The 26,040-nt window shown below is 41.1% G+C and overlaps 1 protein-coding gene across 2 annotated transcripts in view; it reads right to left on the bottom strand.

The window, feature by feature from the left end:
• The window catches only part of LOC128343611 (contactin-4), a 920,791-nt gene that overhangs the window by 554,730 nt on the left and 340,021 nt on the right, over positions 1–26,040 (bottom strand). The window lies entirely within an intron of this gene.

The following is a 26,040-nucleotide window of genomic DNA, read 5'->3' as shown; positions in this document are numbered from 1 at the left end:
GCCACAGTGCTGTTCAGAACTGGAAAAGGTGCAGAAGAGGCAACCAAAATCATCAGGGGCTTAGAGCATCTTCCTTACGAGGCAATGCCGGGTTGTGACCCAGCCAGGCAAATGGCAGGTGTGCATGTGTGGTGGTCTCAAAAATGGCTGCCATCAGTGTAGAAAGGGCCAAAAAGGCACCGAAATGGCCCGTTTAAGACTGGGGGGAGGCTGGCAGGGGAAGGGGGAACCACCATAGACACACTCTCTCCCGTGACTACTGGAGGTGGTAAGTTTAATTTTTTTCCTCCACCACCCCACCTTTGAGCCAGACCCCCCCCCCCCCACACACACACCTTTGAGCAGGCCCAAACTGGTTCAGACTCAAGCCAGACCAGGGCTGACTCAACAAGCACAGAACTGGATTGGGCCCAGTTTGGGCTGAATTGGGTTTTTCAGTTTTGTGAACATCCCTAAGGGCTACAGGCCACTTCCAGCCTCAGAGGTAAGATGCTTCTAAATACCAATCTCAGAGAGTAGTTGTAGGAAAGAGGGCATGCCCTTAGCTCTTTCCTGTGGGCTTCTCAGAGGCATCTGGTGGGCTACTGTGTGAAACAGGATGCTGGACTAGATAGGCCTTGGGCTTGATCCAGCAGGCTTTTCTTATGTTCTTATGTTAATGTTCATCCCAGGAGTGTCTCACATCTTTTTAAGTACAGAGGAGAGGGAAAGCTTTGGAGGGCGAAGTAATATCAAACTGATTCAGCCCAATCAAATCTTTATTTGGACTCAAACCAGATAGCGGATTGGTTTGGGCTGAATTGGAGTAAATTGAGCTGAGATAATTCACAACCAAGATGACTTCTGAAGCTCTGCATCACGCGTGTAGTCAGTAACCCGAACAACAGACTTGGCAACAGTTTTATGGGCTTATCACAAAGCAGAACTAATTCTCTATTAGATTAGATGACAGATAATTAAGTTCTTTATATTTTTATTATTATTTTCCTTTCAAACATTCTTCTAGGAATGTGCAAATTTATTTGCCCACAAATCGATTTAGGTCAAATCAGGGGTGATTCAATAATTCTACCCCAAATCAAACAGCACTGAAAATAAAGGGCCATATTTGGGGTAGAATAGAATCACCTCTGATTTGACCCAAATCAGTTTGGGTAGACTTGTCCTCTGAGGCGGGCTGAGGCGCTTAGTCTGGAACAGAGGGCTGGCTTCCCTGCTGATCCCAATGGTAGACAAGCTCTCCTCATTTTTACCAATTGGAATCGGCGGGTAAACCAACCCTCTGCTCCAGACAGTGAGTCAGCCTATCTCATACAGTTGGTCTGTGCAATCATCCCAACTCGTATACCAACTCTCCCCGGAAAGAAGCGCCATTTTGAGGCCCATTTTCCCAGCAAAACCAGGCTCAAAATGGCACCCAAATCACTGGGGGTGATTTGTCAAAGCAGCTGGCCAAGCCAGCAGCTTTTGATTAATCATTTGGGGGTCTGAAATTTTATTCAACCACAAAAATAATTCCGGATCTTGATTCATGCACATCCCTACATTCTTCCTTCTTTGCTAGTGTAACAAAGATAGTTCCATCATTTTACACACAAATGCCTGTATCAGATCAGTAAACACAAACACAGGCCAATTTCATAACACACAGGAATATTATTTCCAAAAACAAAACATGGCTGTGTGCCAAATGAAAGCTAATGCAAGTCAGCAAATCTCTATGGGGCTATGCTAAGATGAATGATTTTGTCCCTTCTGTATTATTTATCATGCCTTTTTATCTATGAATTTTAAATATCCATTACCAGAAATGGTGCCTATTTAAATAATATTATGGTAGGCATTTTCTTCTCTCTTTTCTAAAAACTCCTTCAACTGAATCTGAAGTTCATAGCCTAGAAATTACAGGTCTGTGCTCCTTATGATGTGTTTTGTAACTATACAATGATATAAAACATTATATGGGAGTGTTCCTGGATCTGAAACTCTCTCTGGTTTCTCAGGCTAAGGCCAGGAGTGCTTGTTATCTCATTCGGCTGATACATTCATCCATTTCTGGAGGTAAATGACTTTAAAACAGTGTTGCATATGCTGGTAACCTCCAAGCTTGACTACTGTAATGCACTCTACATAGGGCTGCCTTTGTAAGTAGTCTGGAAACGAAAATTGATGACAAATGTGGCAGCCAGACTGGTCTCTGGGACAACTCGAAGGTACCACATAACACCAGTTTTAAGGGATTTGCACTGGCTGCCAATATGTTTCCGGGTGAAAAACAAAGTGCTGGTTATTTGCTATAAAGCCTTTGATGGCTTGGGTCCAAGGTACAAGAGAGTAAACCCTGTCACCTATTAAGATCATCTGGAGGGTTCTAGTTACTCTTGCCACCAGCTCATTTGGTAGTGACTTGGGACCAGGACTTCTCTGTGGCTGCCCTGGCCCGGCTTTGGAATATGCTCCCTGTAGAAATAAAAGCATCTCTGTTTCTGTTTGCTTTTAGGAAGGCCCTCAAGACACACCTGTTTTCTCAGGTTTGAACTGAATTTGATTTTGATTTGAATTTAATTGAGATTTGAACTGAATTAATTTAAAACTTGTTAATTGGTTTTATCCCATGCATTTGTTTTTACTTGTTATTCTGTGAAGTTGTTTTAATTGTTTTAACTCTCTTTTATAATTGCTGTGTTTTAAATTGTGTAAACCGCCTAGAGATACACATATCAGGTGGTATATAAATATGATAAATAAATACGATATATGCAACTATTTTTTATTAACTCACTACAGCAAACAAGAATGTGAATTGCCAATTGTTTTCTAATTCATTTAAGATATTTAGTTATTATTGCTGTATTTGAAGTGTACACAATTTTAAAATATGCTATTTGGCAAATGTCTATAAAACCAGCTTAGTATTAAGGATAGTTATAAATAGTGGCTGATATACAGAGCAAGGATGCACAGGAGTCGTGAGAAAATGGCCTTCCCTTTGATTCAATCCCTCTGTGCCATCAACAAATAAGACCGTAGGCTGCTCAACCCTCAAGTTGTGTCAGCCAATTTAATTCCCTTGGGCTTGTTAATTGAGAAGGTACACAGAAGGTGAAGTAGAGGGTCAAAGTACATGCACCTAGATATCTGTGTGGGCCCACACATTTTTTCCATGGGTTCTGGCCTAATATCTTCTGAAACTTTGAGTCATTTGATGTGTCTCTTACTCACTGACTTTAACCTTTGCTCACAACACATACTGAGGTTGTTCTAACAAACTTGCTGGGAAGGGCTGATGGAGAGGCAGGTTCCTGTCTGCCTCCATGCACATGATGTCCCTTACTCAAAAGTTCTGCCACTTGTCTGACACACGAGCAGTGCCATGGCGAGTGGCAGTGCCAGGAGGAGGAAGTCCTCTAGCATCCCACAATGCACCATGCCTGGTGTATGGTGCATTGGGAGATGCCCCCACTGCCAGGCACATTTGCAGCCAAGCTTTGTGAATGCTTGGGCTTCAGACAGCCCACGCATTCACAATATGGGGAGTGGGGTACAAGGGCATGCTTTGCACCCTTCTATCCCACTATTAGCCCAGGTAAAAAAACCTGGGATACCATGTCACAGAATGCTGGGATTGGGACCAATCTTGGCACTTCTCATGACCAGGTATACCTGGATATAGCCAATCATGAGAACAAAACAAATACAAATACACACTGATGAACACAATCATATAAAAAGCAATCTCTATCAGTCAAAATCACTTCTGGTGTTTTTGTTCTGGTTAAGGCAAAAGGTCTGAGGTCCATCACATTTCTACTGAAGTCACGCCCAAAACTGCATTATTATAAGAGCAGCACAATACTGATGCTGTATTTCACTTTGATCTGACTGTCAATTGAGGAAAGTGCATAAGAGGATCCTTATAAGCTATTGTACATCTGAAATGATCCTCTTTACCTTAACACCCATTCCCAGAAAATGTTTGATAGGAACATCATATATATCTCCTCATGGGGTTTTAAAACTAAAACATCGATTAAAATATTTATCTAATACTAATAACGATAATATAATATGATATGATATAATATAATATAGGTAGGCAATATATTGGCAGAGGACTTCAAACTTGTCTTTTTAAATTTTGGAGAACAGATATACCATAATCATTACAATCTTAACCCTGTGGGGGATACAGTATACTGGTAATCTTCATTAAAATGTTAATAATTTAAACCTTATAAAATAATATAGTCTTTTCTCCTTACATTTGCCAAATAATTCCTTCCTGTTTCTTTTTCATGTGTTGTGCTCATTTTTAGAATTCTATTTCACAGGCAAATTTCCTTTATTCTTAGCAATTTGTTTTTACCAGTGTATTTATTCCTCTTTGTATATATTGCAAAGTGTTTCATATGATAAAGAACCAGAGTAGGGATGTGCACAAAATAGATTCTGCCTTTTGTTTCAAGCTGGAAGCAAAACGGAGATGGCTGAAACATTTCATCAAAACAGTGGTCGAACTGGTTGTTGCGACAAAACAAAACTCAAATCATTTAGAGTGTTTTGGCCATAGGGAGACTCGCTGGAAATGGTGCAACACAAAACACCCCATTGTTCCCCATGGGTAGCTCATAGGGGTGCCAAAGTGGGTTGGGTGGTGGGACATTATGGGATGGGCAAGCTGGTGATTTAATTTTTTTAAAAACTTTTACCCAAACCCCCCGTCAGATCCTATGAGGGTTTGGGGGAACGGTTAGAAATTTGTTTAAAATTATCAGCTTGAAGATTTCTTTTGTGAGAATATGTCCCTCCCAACACAGAACACATATTTCAAAGGCAGACTAATAATGGCCAAAAAGAAATCATTGACCCAGAATGCACTGCCAGCCACAATGCCTGTACTGCAGTAACAACATTGGCACAAGTTGCTGTCTTACTCCCAATTATGATTCCTTACTTCCTAGCATTGCATCAGTTGCCACAGCAGGAACCATGGCAGCAAGCGTAGCCATAAGCTCAACTAGAGCAACTTCAGCCACATTTTGACTGAGTACACCTTGCAATGCAGATTGTAGAGCAGACCAGAACAGTGAAACACAAGTTAGTCTCAAGACCAGACATGGAGTTCATCAAAGAAATCTTCAAGAAATATTACACACACACACACAGGGAGAAAGTGAGTGTGTGTGAGAGAGAGTTGCCTCTGTTCATTTCTCACAACACTATCTCACAAATAAAACAAACCACAACTCAAGGAAGGAAGACACCCAAGTTCTGCCTTTATCAGTCTGAGGTCCAGCAAAACCAGATAGTCATAGTAGCAATAACATTATATTATGTTTGGTGCTGAGAAAACCACAACATCAAAACATTCTTAATTCCTTCTCTCTGCCTCCCAATCCCTTTGAATACATTTTGAAACTTTCTCCTTTTGTGTTCCCCCTCCCCAGCCAATGGGGACACAGATGCCCATAACAACCCTTCATTTATATGATAACAAACCAACATAGAAGCAAGGAGATCACAAGCCAATTGGAAATCAGTGCCAGAAATCCAATCAGCAAGGGGAAAACAGTTCTCCAAAATGGCAGGCCTCTAAACGTTTTGGACCGAAACGTGGATGTTTTATTCCAAGCTCAAAACAGGCCCTTTATTTGAGCTTCAAGCTCAAAACACTCGAAACAGCTCATTTCAAGTCCCTAAATCAGAGTGCAAAAGAACAAGGAGCAGAAGGAAGAAGAGCTTAAAAGCATCACAGCAAAGCCGAATGAGAAACAGCCAATGGGATATGGCAGTTCTCTTTACTTCCAACATTCTGTGCTAAAGCAGGGCACTGAAAGAGTATAGGAAATCCACTTGAATATATACTAGGAAGCATCACACACACACACGTACACAGAGATTATGCTACATTGACTCAATAATTATCTCCATAAATGGGTGGGGGGAGGAGCCCATTATATCCTGACCAAAATGCATTAAAGAACTAATTAAAAAGGAAGTTACAAACCCAAGTCATAAGATCATCAATAAAAAACCCTGCACATTTGTTAACTTTCATATAGCAACTGCATATTTAAAAAGTATAAAATCACTAATTTACATATAAATAAGTCAATACCACAATCCTTAAATAGTAGATCTAGGAAATAAATTTAAAAGTAGATCCCTAGGGTGTGTATGTTGGAGTGGCGGGGGGGAAGGAATGTCTTGAGCACAGTGATAGTTACAAATTGTTTGTTGTAGTAGAGTTAATATGTGTTGGGTGGCCTTGTTGCAGCAGGCTCCACCTTTTCCTACAAATGCACCTGTATGCAATCTCCACATACACAGTTGTATGCACTGGGGCTCTGTTCAGTCTTCAACTAACACCTGTAGGTTAGGGACAGAGTCTACTCAACTCCTATTCATGTACTTTCTATAAGTATAATAATATCTAAAAGTGCGCTAAGAAGCCCATATCTGAGCATCATCCTACTGGAACTGCGTTCCTGTGACTAGAATTCAACAGAATTTGGTGGGTATAGTTACTAAGTTACAAATATTTCAACTATACCCACTAAATTTCTGAATAACCTTTGCCTTCACTGCTCAGAAGAAGCAAACCCTAACAACACCTGGTAGGAAGATCTGTGCTCTTCCACAGCACCTTGGCCTCACATGTGGAGTTAATACCTATGAATAATGAAATCTGCCTTTTCAAATCATTTCATATCCATATTCTGAGTCTACTAGAAATAGATAACAAATATTTGATTTAAAAAACTGTGAGGATGGAAATAGTTTAAAGGCTGAAATACTGCAAATATGGCAATATAAGAATGTGAAGTATGTCTTAATATTAGTGGGACTTGTAAACAGATTTATCAAAAATGTGTTATGTGTTCATCAAAAATGACCACATGTTTGTCAAAAGTTTGTATCTAGGTTTAGAAATGATAGTATAGTAATAATCAAACAGAATCCCCTTGTTAGCAGCACTTGAATGTCAAATGTAGCCCGCCTTTATACTTTTTGTCCATAGAACTTTCAAAGATACAACTATGCATTTTCTTGCAATGTTCGTTAAGAAATCCATCAGAATTTTATTGATTAATTTCATTAATGAATAACCCTAACTGGGCAAAGACACATCTTGGAAGTTGTGGTTCTCTCTATTTAGTAGGGGAAAGCAATTTTCTAGTCATTCCAGCATAGAATCTTTCCCAGAAGTTATTTCTGGTTCACATGTTTATGTACTCATGCATGTTTGTGTGCGGGTATGTATGTATGTGTGTTTATGTGTGTAAGGTAGTAAGTCCCATGGGAGATGGATTTTCCCCTTTCATTCCTCTGGTATTTTAAGTGCTTAGTGAACCTTTTGTTGGAAATCAGCATATAAATATTATAAAATAAATTTATCTTGGAAAATGTATTAATAATAAATTAACATTTTACAGTATTATTTAAAGCACTGTTAACATGTACTGAATACTCAGGAGGGAAGGGGCTAAAATAATATTAAGAAGAAAATTATGTAAGTAAAATGCATAGTTATAACTAAATTGCAATATGTAATTATTAACTGCACTTCACTGGAGTATGCAATTATGCCAATGTAAAAGGTAAGTAAATGATATTTGTTCACATTAATATATTATATTCTTGCTTCCTGCTTATGACCTACTGCACCAGAAGGCAAGGAAATCCGCTTTAATTTATGAAAATAAAGTTTTGCTTACAGCTGAATAAAACAGCAATGATTCATTGTACATTCATGGAAACTGCTGATAATCCACTAGAATAGTAAGAGAAGGTACAAGTAATTGTTATAATGTTGAAAATTGACATACAGTTAAAGTACTGATAACATTACACTAAAAACCCCATTAAAAATCTATGGAGCTTTGACTAAAATGGCCACCACTTTGATGGCATATATATTTTTATAGCATATATTTTCTATTGGAATGGTAAGAGCAGATACAAATAATTGTTACAGAGCTGAAAATCATTCAAATAATTGAGGTTGGCTGAGATAATATTTCAGTGTATTTAAATCAATGATTCCATGAAGACTGACCATCAAATGTACATGTGATGGGCAAAAAGATATCACTGAAGGATACTGCATCTGTGACAATGACAAACCAACTTGTTGTCACAAGGACTGCATTCAGATGTAGCACGGAACCATGGCTTCCACTCTTCCCGCACCTCTATTCTACTGTCCACTTTTGGACAAAACATAAAGCAGCCTCTCTGCAGTCAGGGAGACTGCAGAAAAGAGGGAGAACTGTCTGTGTGGGCTTCTTTCTTGCTTGAAGGACAGCCCACGCAGCCAATCACTCATGGAGAAAGGAAGGAGCTTCCTCCCTCAAATCGAATCTGACAGAAAGCAACCTCCAGTGCTACATTCGGATGTAACTGAGGCAGAATGGAACCCCGGTTATGAGCAGCGAAACTCACTACAAACCAAAGGTTCAAATTGGAGTCTGCCGACTAAAACAGTGGGTTGCTGGACAAGTGGGACCGGAATTGCATGCATTTGGACATAAAAGTAGGAAAACTTCTGCCCCATACAATTCTAGTTCCACATTACGTGTGAATGCGTCCATAGTGTGACTCTTGTAAAAAACATGTAAAAGGTGTTTCCCATTATTTCACCTATCATGTGAATATCTCCAGGGGTGTCAAAATTAGGACGTATGACACAGTCCTCTAACTACCCATGATATATAAGGATGTGGTAAAGGTCAACATACAGGAGCCCGTCACATGTAGACATAGGCATAGTCTTTATTTCGGTCTTTGACATGTATGATACGTGTTATTAGAAGTCAGAAGAGGCTAGCAAATGATTTGTGATCACAGGCTTGAATAGCCATGTTATTTTATGGTGCTGCCCCTCCTGGCCCTCCCCCTCTAAACAGCTTGCCAGTGTGTGGCCTGGTTCCAGCCTCCCAGCGGCCTACAATGGGGGGAATGCTGGTAATGCTGAGAGGGGCTACCACTGTGGAGATATCCCCGCCGCCACCACAGTGCACTCTCGCCCGCCCTCAAACCCCCCTTTGGGGTAGGGAATCCCCCTTTACTTGTAAAGTGGAATCCTGACTGGATTCCCCTTTACAAGGAAGGCGTTCAAATCCAGGCCTCATTTGGTTTGAACTCAGACAGCCCCCTCTTTTTTGGGGAGGTGGGCTGTTCCAGTTTGAGCTTGAACCAGTAAAACCAGGCCAGTTCGAATCAAATCAGATTTGATTTCCATTGGTTCTGCACACACCTAACTATAAACATTTAACAATAAGCCTGTCAACATTTATAAAAGCATTGATATGATTTGTGCTTTATTTATTATTTATTTGTGCATTATTAATTATTATTCTGCTTTTCAACCAAAAAATTCTGATATACACAGAAAAAGAACCAATAAGAAGATAGTTTCCTGTCCCCAAGAGGGAAGAGCAATCTAAAAATAAACACAAAATAGACACCAACAGCAGACATTGTAAGGATGCTGTGTTGGGTTGAATACGGCAGTTGCTCTCCTCTGCTAAATATCAGAAAATCACTGATTTGAAAGGTTCCACTTAGTCCAGTTATCTGGGAGTGGGAGGGAATAAGTAATGCTTGCCTTAATTTTATGTTTGCATAAAATTAAAACTAAAACTGTGGTTTTAAATTGTTTTAAGGTTTTCCTTTTTGTCTTAATTTGTTTTATGTTTTTGTAAACCATCCAGAGATGGATATATCTACATCTATATCTACATCTATTACAAAACAGAATAGGAGTAATGCAGCACCATATTGTTGTGGTTCATACCATTACAAGGTGTGATACAGCACGGGAAAGGTCCAGCAAAGTCAAGAAAGCATTCTAAACCTTACCAAAAGATTTACAGCTATATGTTGATCTTGCTATATTGAATGACTCATATGCCAAATGAGAAGTCAGTTACATTGATATCTGACATATCAATGGGAGCTCTGCTTGTATGAGTTGGCATCTTTTCATCAGTCAGTCTATCTGCAGCTCTCTTTCCCCATCTCTCTTAATGAAGAAATCTGGACTTGGAACACGTAATGTAATTGTCACAGATTTTCCTCCCTCCCTACTCACTAACCAACATATCCGTAATTCTATTGTACACATGTTATGGGTTCAGAATTAGGCTCCCTGTACACCCCCTTGGCACCTCTACAGAGATGCTCAGCCTGGCCTGACTTGTGTTTAAAAGGGTCCAGGAATGAGACAGTGCTTACCACTGCAACCAGAAGCCTCCTAGGGAAACCAGCTAAGGAAGAAGCCTAACAGCGCTTTCCATTTTAGGGCAGCCCAGTCCAGGCACGCTTATACTTCAAATTAGTTTATCCTGTGGAAACTTTGGCCATCCTGAAGACCTAAGGACAAGGCAGCAAGGGATGGTCCCCCCCCCGTTGAACTTCTGACCTCGATACTTGGGCGCTCTGTCACCTCTCCCAGATTATTTGGCAGTCGGTCTTCCACAGTCAGGGAAACCATTTCTCCTCTAGGCAATTTCCTCCATTTGTTCTCTCTTTGCAGACTCTACACCCTTTCCTCTCTCTCTCTCTCTCTCTCTCTCTCTCTCTCTCTCTCTCTCTCTCTCTCTCTCATACTTGCCTGGTTCTTCAAGGTAGGCCAAACTCATTTGAGTGCTCTTCGCTCCCATCCTCACTCTCCTGCTGGTTCTTTTGCCCAGTTCTAACTTCCCCCAAATTCACTCCACTTTTTAAACTTGCCTCTCCCATCTTTCGGTCTTTTCTTTTGATTGTCTCTTCCTCCTCTTCTCACCCGAACTTGTTCAGGTGCCTGTCTTGCTCTCTCCTGGTGCCCTCCTGATTCTTTTAACCGACCTTTCCCTTTTCCTCTCCCTAAATTTCTTATGATCTTTTCTCTCTTCCCTTCCCTTCTGATGAAAAATAAAATATCACTGACAGCTCCTGAAACCACATAACATATGTTCATAGTGTATCTCCAAGTTTAGGTACGATGTGAAGTGTATCTACAACTAACCAAATGGGAATATAAACTAATAAATAATAATAACAACAACAACATCCAGCTTTAACCATTCAAACCACACAGCTTCTGAAAAGCTCATCAACCTACACTGACAGATTTTATTAGCCTGCTCCAATTGCCTGGTCCTACAATAAAAGAATGCTGGAGAAAAGCCTTTCAGAGGCATTTTGCTTCACAAACAAACTGAGAGCTGGATTATTATTCCCAGACCAGGAAAAGTCCAGGAGTTGTCAGAATCTGATTTTAAAAAATAAAAATAATAATCCAGTTTATATCATGCCAAGAGACAGTCAGATTAAATGTTAAAGTTAAATACTGTAGTATATATTAATAAACATCAGCACCTAGATGGGTCCCATCTAACATACTTGAAGGTCCAGCAGTTATACTCTCCCCACTGGTTGGTCAAAATGTAAAAGTATCCCAAATCTCTGACCTTAATGCATTAACATTCCACAACATTCCTGATATGGATTAACATTCCACATTCACAACATTCCAGTGTGTTGCAAATCACATCTTTCATGGTTCAGATCTTGCCATGAACTCAGCAGATGATCTTAGGCAAGTCAGTCTTCCTCCTCAGACACAATAGAGGATAATAATACTTATCTTACAGGTTGTTGTAAGGATTACAACAAAATAATACATATAACATGTCTTGCCTACTCAAAGAGCACTAAATGAATTCTGAGAATGATTTTATAATTTATTAGTTGTAGTAGTATTTCTGGCTTCAAGCAACTCTCAAAAATACAGAAACTCGGGGGAAAATGGCACCCCCAAGACTACTAATTGTCTTTTGATCAAACTAAAGACTGAGTTTGACATGGAAAAGAGAGCAAGAAAAACACCGGAGATAAAATAATGTCCAGATGAAGTAATAGATGAGCAAATTAAATCTAGACATGTGAGGAATGCACAAAATACAGTGCAAGACCTTGTGATAAAAATTGACAGGATATGATGGGATGCAACGAGCACAAACACAATAGTTGAAAAGAAAGTGTACAACACAAAAGCAGCACAGTGAGAGAAAGAACCGCAGAGATTCTGCATTATTAGGCTGTGTGGAGACTCACCCAAACCATTATTCACAGCTACCATAAGAGTCAGACAGACATAACATAATTGGCATAGCAGGTAGCAAAAGCACTTTCAACAAAGATCTATGTACAGAGCCCACATTAAAATTACCACCTAAATATTTAGAAAGTCAACAAAACACTGCTACGCTACCATCAATGTTATTAATCACATCATTGAAAACAGCTGGGAACTGTGCTCTGGTAAGCTTTCAAAGTAACATTTCTAGCAGCAGAAATGCTGCTTCTTATAATGAAGATAAGGGACAATAAACCATACTGGCGGTTCTTTGTAGTCACCAGTCTGCCATGTCACTTTATTTTCTCTTTCTGCTACAGATCTTTTTAAAGAAGTTATATTATTATTATTTCAGTTGTCTGAGACTCCACAATCTGGCATTCTACCACTTTCTTCCAACACTTTTGTTCTATTTAAAAAACAGCAAAGTGGTGAATGTATCACATTTCTATTTTTTAAAAAATGTTCTATGCTTAAAAAAGATCTTTTATATATTTTTGAATGGATATAGAATTCTGGTTGAATCCTTCAGCCATGCTTGTTTAAGATCCTGATCACATATAATAAGCCTTAAATTTAACCCTAAATCAAAATAGATTATGCAGCTAATTATTATTCTAGGAAAGACCAAAGCTCTGAATAGTTAAGGACAGAGTCACCCATGTGGCCATTTGCTTTTCCAATTGTTAACTAAATATAACATATCCAAAACACTTTTGTTTTAAAATGAGAGAGTTAAGATGCTTTTAATTTTCATTCATGCCTAAAAAGTCTGGAACTGAAATATAAGGTGGCCACTGGGTGTTAAAAAAGAAAGAAAAAGGATTTGCTGGTTTGGCTCAAATCCACTGACCTGGCTTTAGCACAGTCAAGCCAGACCCGGTTCGAGCTTGAACCGAGCCAGCTCAACCGGCTCAAAGCTATACTGCTAAAGGAGAATCCAGTAAGAACTCCCATTTAACAGTACAGGAGCAGGGGGGCTTTGCTAAACATGGCTGGGGCAGGAGGGGAAACTCCCTGAGCCAGCAGTAGCCCAATTTGGGCCTTCTCTGGCCCGGTTTGTGCCTTTGCGGATGTGCGGGGGCCATTTTACTTACCCTACCCAGTTCCCCGTTACCAGTATAGCTCTCAGCTGGCTCAGTTCAAACCAGGCCTGGTTTGGTTTGAACTCAGACCAGCCAAGGCTGGTCTGGTTCGACCCCACACCCCTTGAGCTGAACTGGATTGAACCAAGCCAGCTTGCACACCCTTAGTGGACACATTAACTTCCTCACTATGTTTGTTTGTTTGTTAGATTTATATAGCGCCCTTCCAAAATGGCTCAGGGCGGTACCAGTATATTAGCAGTAAAGACTTTCTACAGTCTCTTATGCTGGCTTTACATGAACCCAAATTTTGCTTTGCCTTTTCAGCTTAACATTGGGCTGTGAAGGAATGTTTCAGGCAGAAATTCAATACGTAGCCTCCCAATCACTTAGTAGAGATGACCCTAATGAATTTCTCCCTCATGCATCAAGGCATAGTGCTTCCCAAAATACCAAAGCAAGCATCCAGGCAGAAATTCAACAGGTGCATCAGGTTCACCTTTCACTCCTCCTATGAGCCTTCTGCCCACTTCTCCATTCAGACTGATAACAAATTGGAGGCTTGTCATCAAATCAGAGGAACAAGAGTAAGATTCACCGGGTTTTTTGATATATTAATTCTGCTGCTTTTTGAAATTATGTCAGCACTCTGTGTGTGTGTGTGTGTGTGTGTGTGCACTTTGTGTGTGTACACACATGCACTTTGGGATACTTTGCCTATGTTATCTAGTTAAATTTACACAGAATAATGTTCTGCAGTGTAATACAAGTTTTTTCAGGAGACTGTGTGTCAGAATTAACAACAATGTTGTTCAGAGAGGTTTTTGTTTTATCATTCACTTTTTTTTTTTTTACATAAACCTTTCCACTACCTCTACCCACTTTATTAACAGACGGATATACTCTGCAGTCAATATCTAAAGGATTGCACTGCAAGGACTGTACTGCCGAAATAACAACACAGGCTCAGCGAGCCAGCTCTCTCTGCTCCAGATAAGGGTCAAGTTAGCTCTGCTTGCTATGGGCCACATAGCTAAGGATAAAGGCAGGCAGTAGCTTTTTTTGGTTTTGTTTTCATCTGAAGGGTGGGGTACCAAATGTTTCAAATAAACAAAATAGCAAGATAATGTGTTTGTACACTTTCTGGGGAAATGGTATTTATGAGCCAGCACAACAGTGTCATACAAGTTCTCAAAATCAATTATGATAAGTACATACAGGCCTGTTCTACTATTATGATCATTTTCTACACCAGTTGTCTAGGCTGTCCTAAAAGATAGACTCTTTTAGGGTATACAATAGGGTATACAAAAGCCCTATTGCGATGTTAGAAACCAAAATAAAACCACCCTACACAGTTTCAGTGCCAAAGCAAGCCGGAGAGTCTGCTCCTCTGGCATGTCACTCAACCCCTCCAGCTCGCCTGCCCTCAGTTAAGGCTGAGCTTGGAGTGAACAGAGGAGAGCTTTTAACAGGGGAAAATAAAGTGTGCCATCAAGTCAGTGTCGACTCCTGGTGCCCACAGAGCCCCGTGGTTTTCATTGGTAGAATACAGGAGGGGGTTACCATTGCCTCCTCCTGCGCAGTATGAGATGATGCCTTTCAGCATCTTCCTATATCGCTGCTACCCAATATAGGTGTTTCCCATAGTCTTGGAAATGTGCCAGCGGGGATTTGAATTGGCAACTGATGGCTTGCTCATCAAGTCATTTCCCCACTGCACCATTAGGTGGCTTTTTAAGGATTGCTCATTCATAATCAGCATGATACTGATTGAGTAATTAAGTGCCGTTAAGTCGGTGTCGACTCTTAGTTACCATATAGATAGGTTCTCTCCAGGATGATCTGTCTTCAGCATGGCCTTTAAGGTATCTCAGTGGTACATTCATTGCTCTCGTAATTGAGTCCACCCACCTTGCTGCTGGTCATCCTCTTCTCTTTCCTTCAACTTTCCCCAGCACTATAGACTTCTCAAGGGAGCTGGGAGCTGAGCATAATGTGTCCAAAGTATGATAGTTTGAGCCTGGTCATTTGTGCCGCGAATGAAAATTCTGGATTGATTTGTTCTATGATCCATTTATTTGTTTTCCTGGCTGTCCATGGTATCCTCAAAAGTCTCCTCCAGCACCAAAATTCAAAAGCATCAATGCTTTTTCTGTCTTGCTTCTTCCAAGTCCAGCTTTAGCATCCATAGAGTGCCATGGGGAAAACCATTGTCTGAACGAGTCTAGTCTTTGTAGGTGTAAGTGTATTAATAGGAATGAAACATAACAGCATATACCTCTAGTGACTAAGATGCACAGTACAAATGACAGTGCTGAACCAGGTCCTCTGATACAGCAAAGCAAGTCTTACTTTATGCAATATTTATAAATGGATTTTACCCCATTTATGTTCAAATTGCACACAAATGATTAGTCCATAGAGAGGGTCCACAATGGCTGGCTGGTACTGAAATGTTTCCCTATCATGATTCAGAAAACAGATCCAATTTAAAACAATGCATACTAAAATTCTGGCCTCTCAGCTATCCAAAATAGCCTTTTGATAACAAAATCCATAGGTGTTTCCCATAGTCTGGGAAACATACCAGCGTGGTGTAGTGTTTAGAGTGTTGGACTAGGACTGGGGAGACCCGAGTTCAAATCCCAATTCAGCCATGATACTTGCTGGGTGACTCTGGGCCAGTCACTTCTCTCTCAGCCTAACCTACTTCACAAGGTTGTTGTGAGGAGAAACGTAAGGATGTAGTACACCGCTCTGGGCTCCTTGGAGGAAGAGCAGGATATAAAATGTAATAAATAAACAAATAAATACCAGCGGGGATCCGAACCAGCAACGTCTGGCTTGCTATTTCCCCGCTGCACCATTAGGTGACCAGGTTATAAGCTTAGATTCATACAATTTCTAGTGAAGGATCTTCACACATTACATTGTGCAACCAGGCCTCAGGTATGACTCTTCCTTGCATCTAGAACTTTATAATGGTCATTATTTTAGTGAGATCCAGCTTCCAATACATAAAAGATGGCATGACCCATTACGTGGTTGGGGCTATGAGCTAACATTCTATGTACTGAGATAGGAGGACCAGCTGCATGAGCTTGAGACATCTTTATTTCCATGTTCTGCCACATGTTATCCTCTATAATAAAAGCCTTGGTGTGCGTCCGTGGCATGTGTCCGTGTCTTCCTTGGCTGTTCTGGGCATGCGCAGAGCGCATGCCTTCAACACGCCGAGAGAGACACGACCGCCAGCACCAGGCAGCCACGTTGGGTGGCCAGAAGCGGCCGCCGCAAAGAAGCGAAGCCAGGGAAGAGGCAGCAAAGAGGAAGCGAAGAAGAAGCGAAGCCAGGGAAGAGGCGGCGGGGGAGGAGGACTCAGGCCACTGGGAGGGTGGGCGGTCAGTCGGTGGCCGCGGCCGCGGCAGCAATTGTATGGGCCGATTTGGCCCTTAATCATGGGGGGGGGGCAGAGAAGAGGACTCGGGCAGCTGGGAGGGCAGGCGGGCGGCGGCGGCAATTGTTTTGGCCGATTTGGCCCTTAATCAGGTGGGGAGGGGGCGGAGGAAGAAAGCATAAAGGGGGGGGGAAATCTAGCGCCCGTTATTATAACGGGCTGAAAAATACTAGTGTCTACATAATATGGGAGTGTATGAAACAATCCCCTTTGAAAATAACAACTTCATTTATTAGTAGAGATCTGAAGGTTTTGCTATACTTTTGTTCCCATGCTCAGATTTAAATGCTTTTTTACCTCTATATTATTGCAAATAGCAACCTGGTAAGCATTCCATTAATCAGTTTTATCCACTGCATATACGCCTTTGGACACAGCTTAATTTAAATTCACATTATATCCAACTGTTCTTGAAGTCCACTAATTTTTCCACTTCACTATTTTCTGTGTTGTATATATGTGATTTTTACTAAGAGAATAATAAAAATAACATAGCAACACACTGTGAATAATACAGATTCCACAGTTTATGGGTCCTTAATTCTTCAGCACAAAGAAAGGTTTAGTGCAGTTTTACATTAAAATGGACTACAGCCACTAAACTATCTCACTCCTCGGTTTTGTTTTTATTTGAATGCATGATCGCAAGACATCCAGGTGCCTCTAACTTTAAAGCAATACTGATATGCAGCATACTCTCAGGAATATGTGCTTTGTTAGTTAATTGTTTTATCTATCTATCTATCTATCTATCTATCTATCTATCTATCTATTGCCCTTTGCTTCTATAAAATAAGTACTAGTAGTATATTACAACTGTTGTATTTAAAAGCTCTTACGAGAGTGCTATATGGCTGATTTGTTAGAGAGAAAGAAATTGGGAAAGCAATATAACATGGATAATAACATATCTTAAGTCTTGATAGATCACTGGCAACTATTCAATTTCTGATATTTTTGTATCTACTCTGGAAGCAGGAAACAAAGGCAGGTGATGTTTAGTTTGTTTTTCTACCCTATAAGAGCTCAGTAGGAGCCAGCAGCTCTGGCCCAGTCACTCCCAATAGGTGATCTAGTCACTCACAAGAGAATGTTGCTCTTTGGGTTTAATTTGCTGTCTTGTTGACGTGTGTATGACTTGCCTCTCTTCCAATAACCAAATTCCCATTGGATATCTTTGGTAGCCTATGGAAATGTTTGATGGGGGTGATGACAACGATGGAGGAGGAACATTGTAATGCTGTTTCAATCCACGTAGGTACATATACTGCTGCTGCTAACTTGGTCAGTCCACAAAGTTACAGTACATACTGTATACTGTTGCTAACTGTGGAAAAGTAACTTTTAAGTGCTCTCTCATATTTAGCAGACCACTTCAGCAGAGCTGGTGTCTCCTTTGTGTGTAGAGGTAGCCCTGGTTACCCACAGCTTTGTGTATCCATGGTTGGGCAATGGTCTCGGTATACACGCTTTTTAAAATGGAAGGAATTTGCCAATCCATTTTGCTGAAGAGAGACATTTTGTGGCTCTTTTTTAAAAAATCCCATGATTTTTGCGGTAAATTACCAAAATTGGGGTTTTTGGAGGGCATTACCGGACAGCTGGAGACCTCCAGAGCATGGTATCGCACTTCATTTCTATAATTTCTGCCCTAACCCTCCCCCCCTTTTTTTTACCTCATGGAACCTAACCCTCCCCCACCCCCCAATTCCCATAGCCTCAAGGTCTTGTCATCCATGGCTCTGCTATCTGCAATTGTAGCCAAGAATAGAACCCCCACAGATAATGGGAGCCACCTCTTCTTCTTCTTCTTTTTTTAAGCCCTTCTGGGACAGAATTTTCATTTTCTTATGTCTTTTGCTATATAAACCAGTTTGAGAACTTTTTTGTTGAAAGATGTCCTTATGTGTCCCTACAGCGGTAGCAAATTTAGTTCAAATTGTTTGGTCAGTTCACAAGCTGGCCTTCTTACGCCTCAAACATTCATATGTCCACCATCTTGAATTGGGGTGGATGACATCAGAAACTACACCATTGAGGCAGTTTTCCCTCTAAGGCGTGTGCATGCACACACAAGTCTTTTGTGGTCCGCTCAGTAAATTTTAGATCCCGCTCTGGTTGAATCAGGAAGGCCCCACTCAGAATGCATGTGCGCACACACTGCCTTGATACTGCCACCCAGAACAAAACACATTCCACACACAGATGGGGGGGGGGGGAATAGAACACTGCATTGAGGTGTCCCTACAACTGTACCCAATTTGGTTCATATTGGTCCAGGCTTCGCAAAGTTGATAGGGTGGAGTACACACACATGGACACACACATAGAGTGCCGGGTGATCTCATAGGCTTATTTTCCTTAAAGAGAGTAGGCTAAAAATAGGAATGTGCCTGTAGATAATTATTCTTTTTCCCCCAGACTTTAAATTGATGTTCCTTAATGTCTGACGAAGACTCAGTATATATTTTATGAAATGTACTAAACAAGAACTATATTTTAAGGCATATCAGTCAAGAAATGCTTTTCTTGTGCTACTGGCACACCTGCAATAATTATTACGGAGAGATTAGTGAGTCTATTCTATACTCCAATGGCTCCATGTAGTGTTCGTTTAGTGCACTGAAGTGCGTGTAATAGATTGAATTCCCTGGTGCTTTGAACAGACAGCCAATTATAAAGTACTTGCACACTTGATATTTTTGACTTTGTCCATAACAAAATCTAAAAACAATGTTCCAAGTCACTTTCAAATGATAAGGTGTTTTCTGCAATCAACTAAATGCACCTCCCCTCCTGGAACCACATAAGGAAAAACCACATTAGTATTAGAGATGTAAAGGGTAACTTCAATGATTGCCATGATAAGCAGAGTAACCTGGGCAGTTCTGAATGCCTGCACTAGTGTGGGCATCTAAAACAATACTCATGGAGTTGCGCAAGAGCACTTGTGCTAATGATTAAAATTGTGCAATTACCCTTGTCCAATAGAACTATTATCACACAAGTGTGACTGCACAGTTTTAAATATTAGCACAATTGCGCTCTACTACTTCACCACATTATTTTAGACATCCACAGCAGCACGGGTAGTTCAGAACCACCCATATTGCTCTGTTCATCATGTCAGCCAAAAAGGGCAATTCTGCTACATCCCCAGCCACAGTGGCCAAAAATTAGGGATGATGAGACTTGTACAACAGCAGCTGGAGGGCCTGAGTTAAAGGTAACTTTAGCAACCATAATTGGTTGAGCAAAATGAAGTTCTCCATTTAAGTCCTCCCCTCCAGCATTTCATTTGTAAGCCTGTTTGTCACTTAGCTTGTAATGTGGTATCTGTCTAAGTCTGAGATGTGAAAATGAAAATTGGTCTGCAGCTTTAGGGCACAATTATTCATCTTCAAATCCAAATTCCACCTCTGTGCCCATTTTCAAGAAGACTAATGTTGCATAAGGACAGTCCATGTTCACTACTTCTTAACTGCAGACTCATCACCACACTGACAACTTTCCTATCACCTAATGTTCGTTCAAAAACAATATAGATACATTTCAGTGGCAATATTGAAGTCTAGATAATTAAGTGACCAAATAATATATTGGCAAGACACTTTAGACAGTAGGATGGAAGAGATGAAGGCTGTAGCGGTGACATCTCTACCAGTTTTTGAACATTAAGCAATTCAATTGGGAATTCAACTTAGATACCACAATTAACCACCCTCCAAAGAATAAGAACTCTGAAAGAGCAATAGGATAAGTCATGTAGGAAGTGGACGGCTATCTATAAAAATTTCCTAGTCTGATTTATTCTCTGATCCAGTCAACAAAGGGGCTGTGTTTCTGAGTTCTTTTTCTATGCCACAGTCTTGTCTTATGCACCCACCTGTATCCTTATGACTTTGGCCAACACCCACTTGCCAGTAGTAAGATCTGAAAGCTCCCCTTAACTGTATATCCCCACTTGTTACCTACAGTGAGTTATTAGGGCTGCTTTCTGTTGTGCCAGGGGCACCTTTTCTTGGGTCTGAGATGGAGAGACACACACACAGGAGGAAAGTAAATAGATGCATTTTAACCAGAGAAAGATAAGGGACTAAAAGGCTTAGATCCCTTGAAACACAAAGTACCGGGCATCCCGTCGCTGTAGGGCAGGGCTGCTCAACTAGGGCAGGCCCTCCTTCAGATGTTGGCCTATAGCTCCCATAATCCTTGGCTATTGGCCACTGTGGCTGGGGATTATGGGAGTTGAAGTCCAAAAACAGTTGGGGGGCCTAAGATGAGCAGGCCTGCTGTAGGGGATGAGACTCTTGGAAGGGGGTCCAAGACACTTGCATGGTAGTCCATCAGAGAGATCCAATAAGCACTCTAAAGGGCCTGTCTTTTATAGTTGATTACAAATAAGCTTCACTTGCTGCCAAACATAGGTGCACAGAGAGACAGTATTATGAGCAAGGTTCTCACACAGAACCCTGATAAGGTGATGCAACTAATTATATCAGTAACCAAAACAAGGAGCTCAGCAGAGATGAGAGGGAGAGATAATGCCTTATACAAGCCACTAATTCTCAAGCAAGATGGCTGTCCTGTGACATCTGCACAGGGACTGCACATGCAATACACTACATTTCATGGCTGAGATCCTGATACAGGCACTCAATTTTTCCTCCGCATGCACAATATTCATGCATAAGAGGGTCTGTCCCTATCATGTCACTAGACTTTCTACTCTAACAGGAAATAGGAGGACCAGAGGAAGTCATTATCAGATACTTTTTTCAGCCAAGATTTCTTGAGGCTTCCAATTCTATCCCTTAAATTGCATACCTCCTCTAAAATAAAACATTAATGTTATTAATGAGTTAATGTGCACTGCTTCTGTAACTCAGGGTTTTCTCTTCCATCTTTATTTTTGCCCCTAACTAATGGAGAGCTGTGTACTGGAACAGAATAGAGTGTCTGTAGCAGTCAGGGACAGACCGAGCCCTTTCTCACGATCACCAGAGTGCTTGTCGGGTGGCAGGGAAGGCAGCCAAAGCCCCCCTACCCTCAGAGGCGTAGCTATAATTGAGTGGATAGGTTCAAAGAACCCGGGGCCCCAGCTCCACTCCTCACTATTTTCTTCATTATCTCCCTCACTCTGAGGGGCTGCTGGGAACACGGGCCCCCTCGTCCCGCCTACCCCGCAGATGAACCAGGTGTGTGTGGAGGGGGGGTTGGGTGCACGGCTCATGCGTACAGAAGAGCCATGGCTGCTATGGGCAGCACAGAGGTGCGGGGGTTAGGGCACATCGTCCTGTCCCCCCAAATCCCGCAAAGCCCCATGCAAGTGTACAGTACATTGTGGGGATATCCCCAGTGGCAGGCGGGTGCCCATCAGTGCTTCAGCGCTGGCTGAAAGCAGCCGGCGCTGACACACAGTCTGGTGAACTGGGTTAAGGGAGCTTTCACTCCCTTAACCTCATTTAAGAGCCCAGTTTCTTAGCAAGGTTTGCTGCCGAGGCACCTCAGGGAGCTGATCGGTTCCTAGCGGTTCCTAATGGCAGCCAAGCTCGGCTTAGCTGCTGCCCCAGACCGGGCTTGGCTGCTTGTGAAAACAATCTCACGGTAGGTTATTCTATATAGACACCTTTTTGAATGTCCCACATGCCAAAGAATGACAGACTGCTGCACAGGATAACTGCATCACACACTCATGATTAATATGGTATTTGGGGCAAATGGAGTAGGGTTTGGCATATAGAAGACCCCTTAGTCCATTATATACATCCCATTTCATATTTATGTGGATCAACAGGTGTTCATAAGAAAACAAAATCATGAATATAAATATTATTTTAATAACAAGTAATATTACCATTGATCATTGCACACACACGCACACACACACCAAGGCAACAGTAAAAAACAAAGCACCCTATACTTTCACAGCAAAAAGGTTAGTTTATTCTTTAATCCTTTGACATTTCACAGTAAATGCTCTCAAATATATTTATTTCTTGAAACTGTTCTTGAATATATAAATGAAGCAATTTCTCACTCTGGATGCTACCAGGAAAGCGTTAACACTCCGTTTAGCATCTACAAGAAACAATGCAATCATTTAAGCTTATGCTGAGAATGCAATTCACTTGCCTCAGGTATTAAATGTGAGTAATTTTCTTAACCATGGGGTATCCATTTATCAGACGTGATACTCAGAAGCAAAAAAAAAACAAAAAAAGGATGCTGACACTCTATACTTGGTTCAGTGCCACAAAATGGTATTACTGTAATACCGGGATATTTGAATAAAATATAACTTAAAATCATGAGAAGTAGAAATTAAAAAAACACACACAATAATTTGGAAATATTAATAGACAAGTACCATACAATGTAATCCTTAGAAACAATTTAAGGCAACATTTTCTGCCATTTTAAGTATGGCAAAGGATTTCTTTAGGGTGTTTTTTAAATGTAGTGGACGACAACAACAACAACAACAACAACAATAAAACAAACCTCCATAAAGAAGCAAGGGAAAATTAAATGAAATCACAAATTTAAACTCACTGCCTTAAATGTCTCACAGTGTAATGCAGCCAGTGCCAAACCAGCGCACACTTAACATTCCGCAGACTGACCCATGTCTCTGCAGATCTCTAACATGCAGCAACACTGCTGTGCAAAAGGGCAGCCTAGGGACAGCTGATTCTTGCGTGATCACATGTTGCATGCTACTCCAACAGAAGTAACTTGTAATGTGCAAAGGAAGAGGATTTCTGTTTGCTTTGGTCCATTGGTCTAGGGGGCTTTTGTCAGAGTTAAGGGTGTCAGTTGCTCCTCCTGCTCTTTGTGGACCACTTCAGACTTGGACCCTGAGAATCCTCTCAGGGTCCAAGTCTGAAGTGGTCCACACACAAAATTTGAGGGAGCCTTGCAGGTTACCTATTACAGCCTCTTGCTCAATGCAATAACTCCAGAGCTAGAGCATCATTATAAGGTTGCCCAATCTCTGCTTGAAGACTTCAGTTAGGCAGATCCTTGTTCTTACTATTCTTACTATTAGGTTTTCTCCCAAATGTTCAAATGAAATATGTTCTTCTGTAACTTACATCATCTGCCCCTGGTGGCGCAGAGCCCCTGGTGGCGCAGTGGTAAAACTGCCACCCTGTAACCAGAAGGTTACAAGTTCAATCCTGACCAGGGGCTCAAGGTTTACTCAGCCTTCTATCTTTCCGAGGTCGGTAAAATGAGTACCCAGAATCTTGGGGGCAATATGCTAAAATCACTGTAAACCGCTTAGAGAGCTCCGGCTATAAAGCGGTATATAAATGTAAGTGCTATTGCTATTGCTATCTGGTCCAGTTTTCTAGAACAGCAGGTAACAACTTTCCCCTCTTTTCTATATGATCACCCTACTGGTATTGAATCATATCCACCAGCTCCTTCAAATGTTCCTCATATGGCTTTAGACATAGGAACATAGGAAACTGCCCTATACTGAGTCAGACCATTGGTCTATCTAGCTCAGTATTGTCTTCACAGACTAGCAGCGGCTTCTCCTAGGTTGCAGGCAGGAATCTCTCTCAGCCCTATCTTGGAGATGCTGCCAGGGAGGGAACTTGAAACCTTCTGCTCTTCCCAGAGCGGCTTCATCTCCTGAGGGGAATATCTTGCAGTGCTCACACATCAAGTCTCCCATTCATATGCAACCAGGGCAGACCCTGCTTAGCTATGGGGACAAGTCATGCTTGCTCCTACAAGACCAGCTCTCCTCTCAAGACCCTTGACCATCTTTGTCATCCTCCTTTGAAGCCATCCCAAATTCTCTACATCCATCTTAAAAATACAGTGTCCAGAAGTGGGCATACTATTCTAGATGAGGTCTGACTAGTGGCGGGGGTGGGGGATAAACTACTACTCCTTCTTTGCATGGGAACTATGGTTCTCGTAATTCAGCCTAAACTTGAATTAACCAATTTTTCAGCAGAATGACACTGCTGACTCATCTCCAGCTTGTAATACACTACCGTCTCAAGATCCTTTTCACATACACCACTCCTAAGCAAGGATATTTCCCATCCTATAACTGTGTATTTATTTTTTGCCTAAGTGCAGAACTTTGCATTTTCCCCTCCTGAATTTCATTTATTAGTTTCAGCCCAGTTTTCGTTTGTCTGTCTGTCTTCTGATGTGTTTAATTCATTCATTCATTAGTATTCTATTCTGCCTCTAGAGCACACTGCTACTCAGGGCAGCCTAGAATAAATGTACAGCAAAAAATGAACAATAAAAATAAAAATGAAATGAAAATGAACTGGCAAGTTAAATGGTAGAGAGGAGTAAAACTGATTAAAACAGGAAACCTGGTCAAAACCCATTTTAAAATGCTTCTCCAAAGGGAGGGTTTTCAGATTCTGGAAATGGATTAAGGAGGGAAGGTGACAAAGAACCTCAGAGAGGGCATTTCAAAGATGAGAGGCACTGCTGAAAAGGCCATGTCCCTGGTCCTCATCAACCAAATCTCTGTTAATGGTTTGGCTGACAACAGGGCCTGGAATAAAGATTGGAGGACTCTGGCATATTCGTTCCTCCAAGTTACGATGTCATATTAAAACCTGAGGATCCCTTCTGTACTGAGTACTGAGGATAAGGATCCCTTCACCTAAGACATGGATAAAAGCATTGAAGAGCATTGTACCCAGGATGGAACTCTCTGGTGCCACACATGAAATCATCTTCTCATTTGATGAGAAGCCACTGCTGAGCACCTTTTACTATGTTTTTCCAACAAGTTGTGAATCCACTTGACTGCATTCTCCTCTAGAATGCATTTTATCAGTTTGCAACAGTGGCAAAACTTGCTGCGGCAGGTGAGGGCAGGAAGGGGGAGCAGGTGGAAGTGGCAGCAGTAGACTCATTTGTGCATTTTTGGAAGCGGAGAGGTACACTTTTCAAATTTTAGGTGTGCCTGTGTACTCACATACCACTTTTGTGAATCCCTGGTTATAAATCTATTCCTACAGGAACCCACTCAACAACATGGAGATTGTTCATAACAAGTGTATGCATTTAGCAATTAAATATGTAAATTAAATGTTCTGTTAGAGTGTTACATATTTTATGGGTTTGCCACTGAGATGGATTTTTTTTTAATTATCAGCTTCTTGTAAATGAAGCATCATACCTTTATTATAGCATAAGAATGTGGAATGACAAAATGAGTAAGTACATTTCTATGCCAGGAGAAGCAGCACCTGTTAAATTTCTGCTGGTTATTGGACTTTTTAAAAGAGTATGAGACAAATCTCAGATTTCAGACTAGGGTTGTCAGGACCAGATGGTGGGGAAAGCCAATATCCATAACCAAAAATGTGGAAAAAAGA

This window comes from Hemicordylus capensis, chromosome 2 (genome assembly GCF_027244095.1).
Source record: "Hemicordylus capensis ecotype Gifberg chromosome 2, rHemCap1.1.pri, whole genome shotgun sequence".
Taxonomy (NCBI): domain Eukaryota; kingdom Metazoa; phylum Chordata; class Lepidosauria; order Squamata; family Cordylidae; genus Hemicordylus; species Hemicordylus capensis.
The sequence above is the reverse complement of the archived record's forward strand: the minus strand, read 5'-3'. Positions and strand labels throughout refer to the sequence as shown.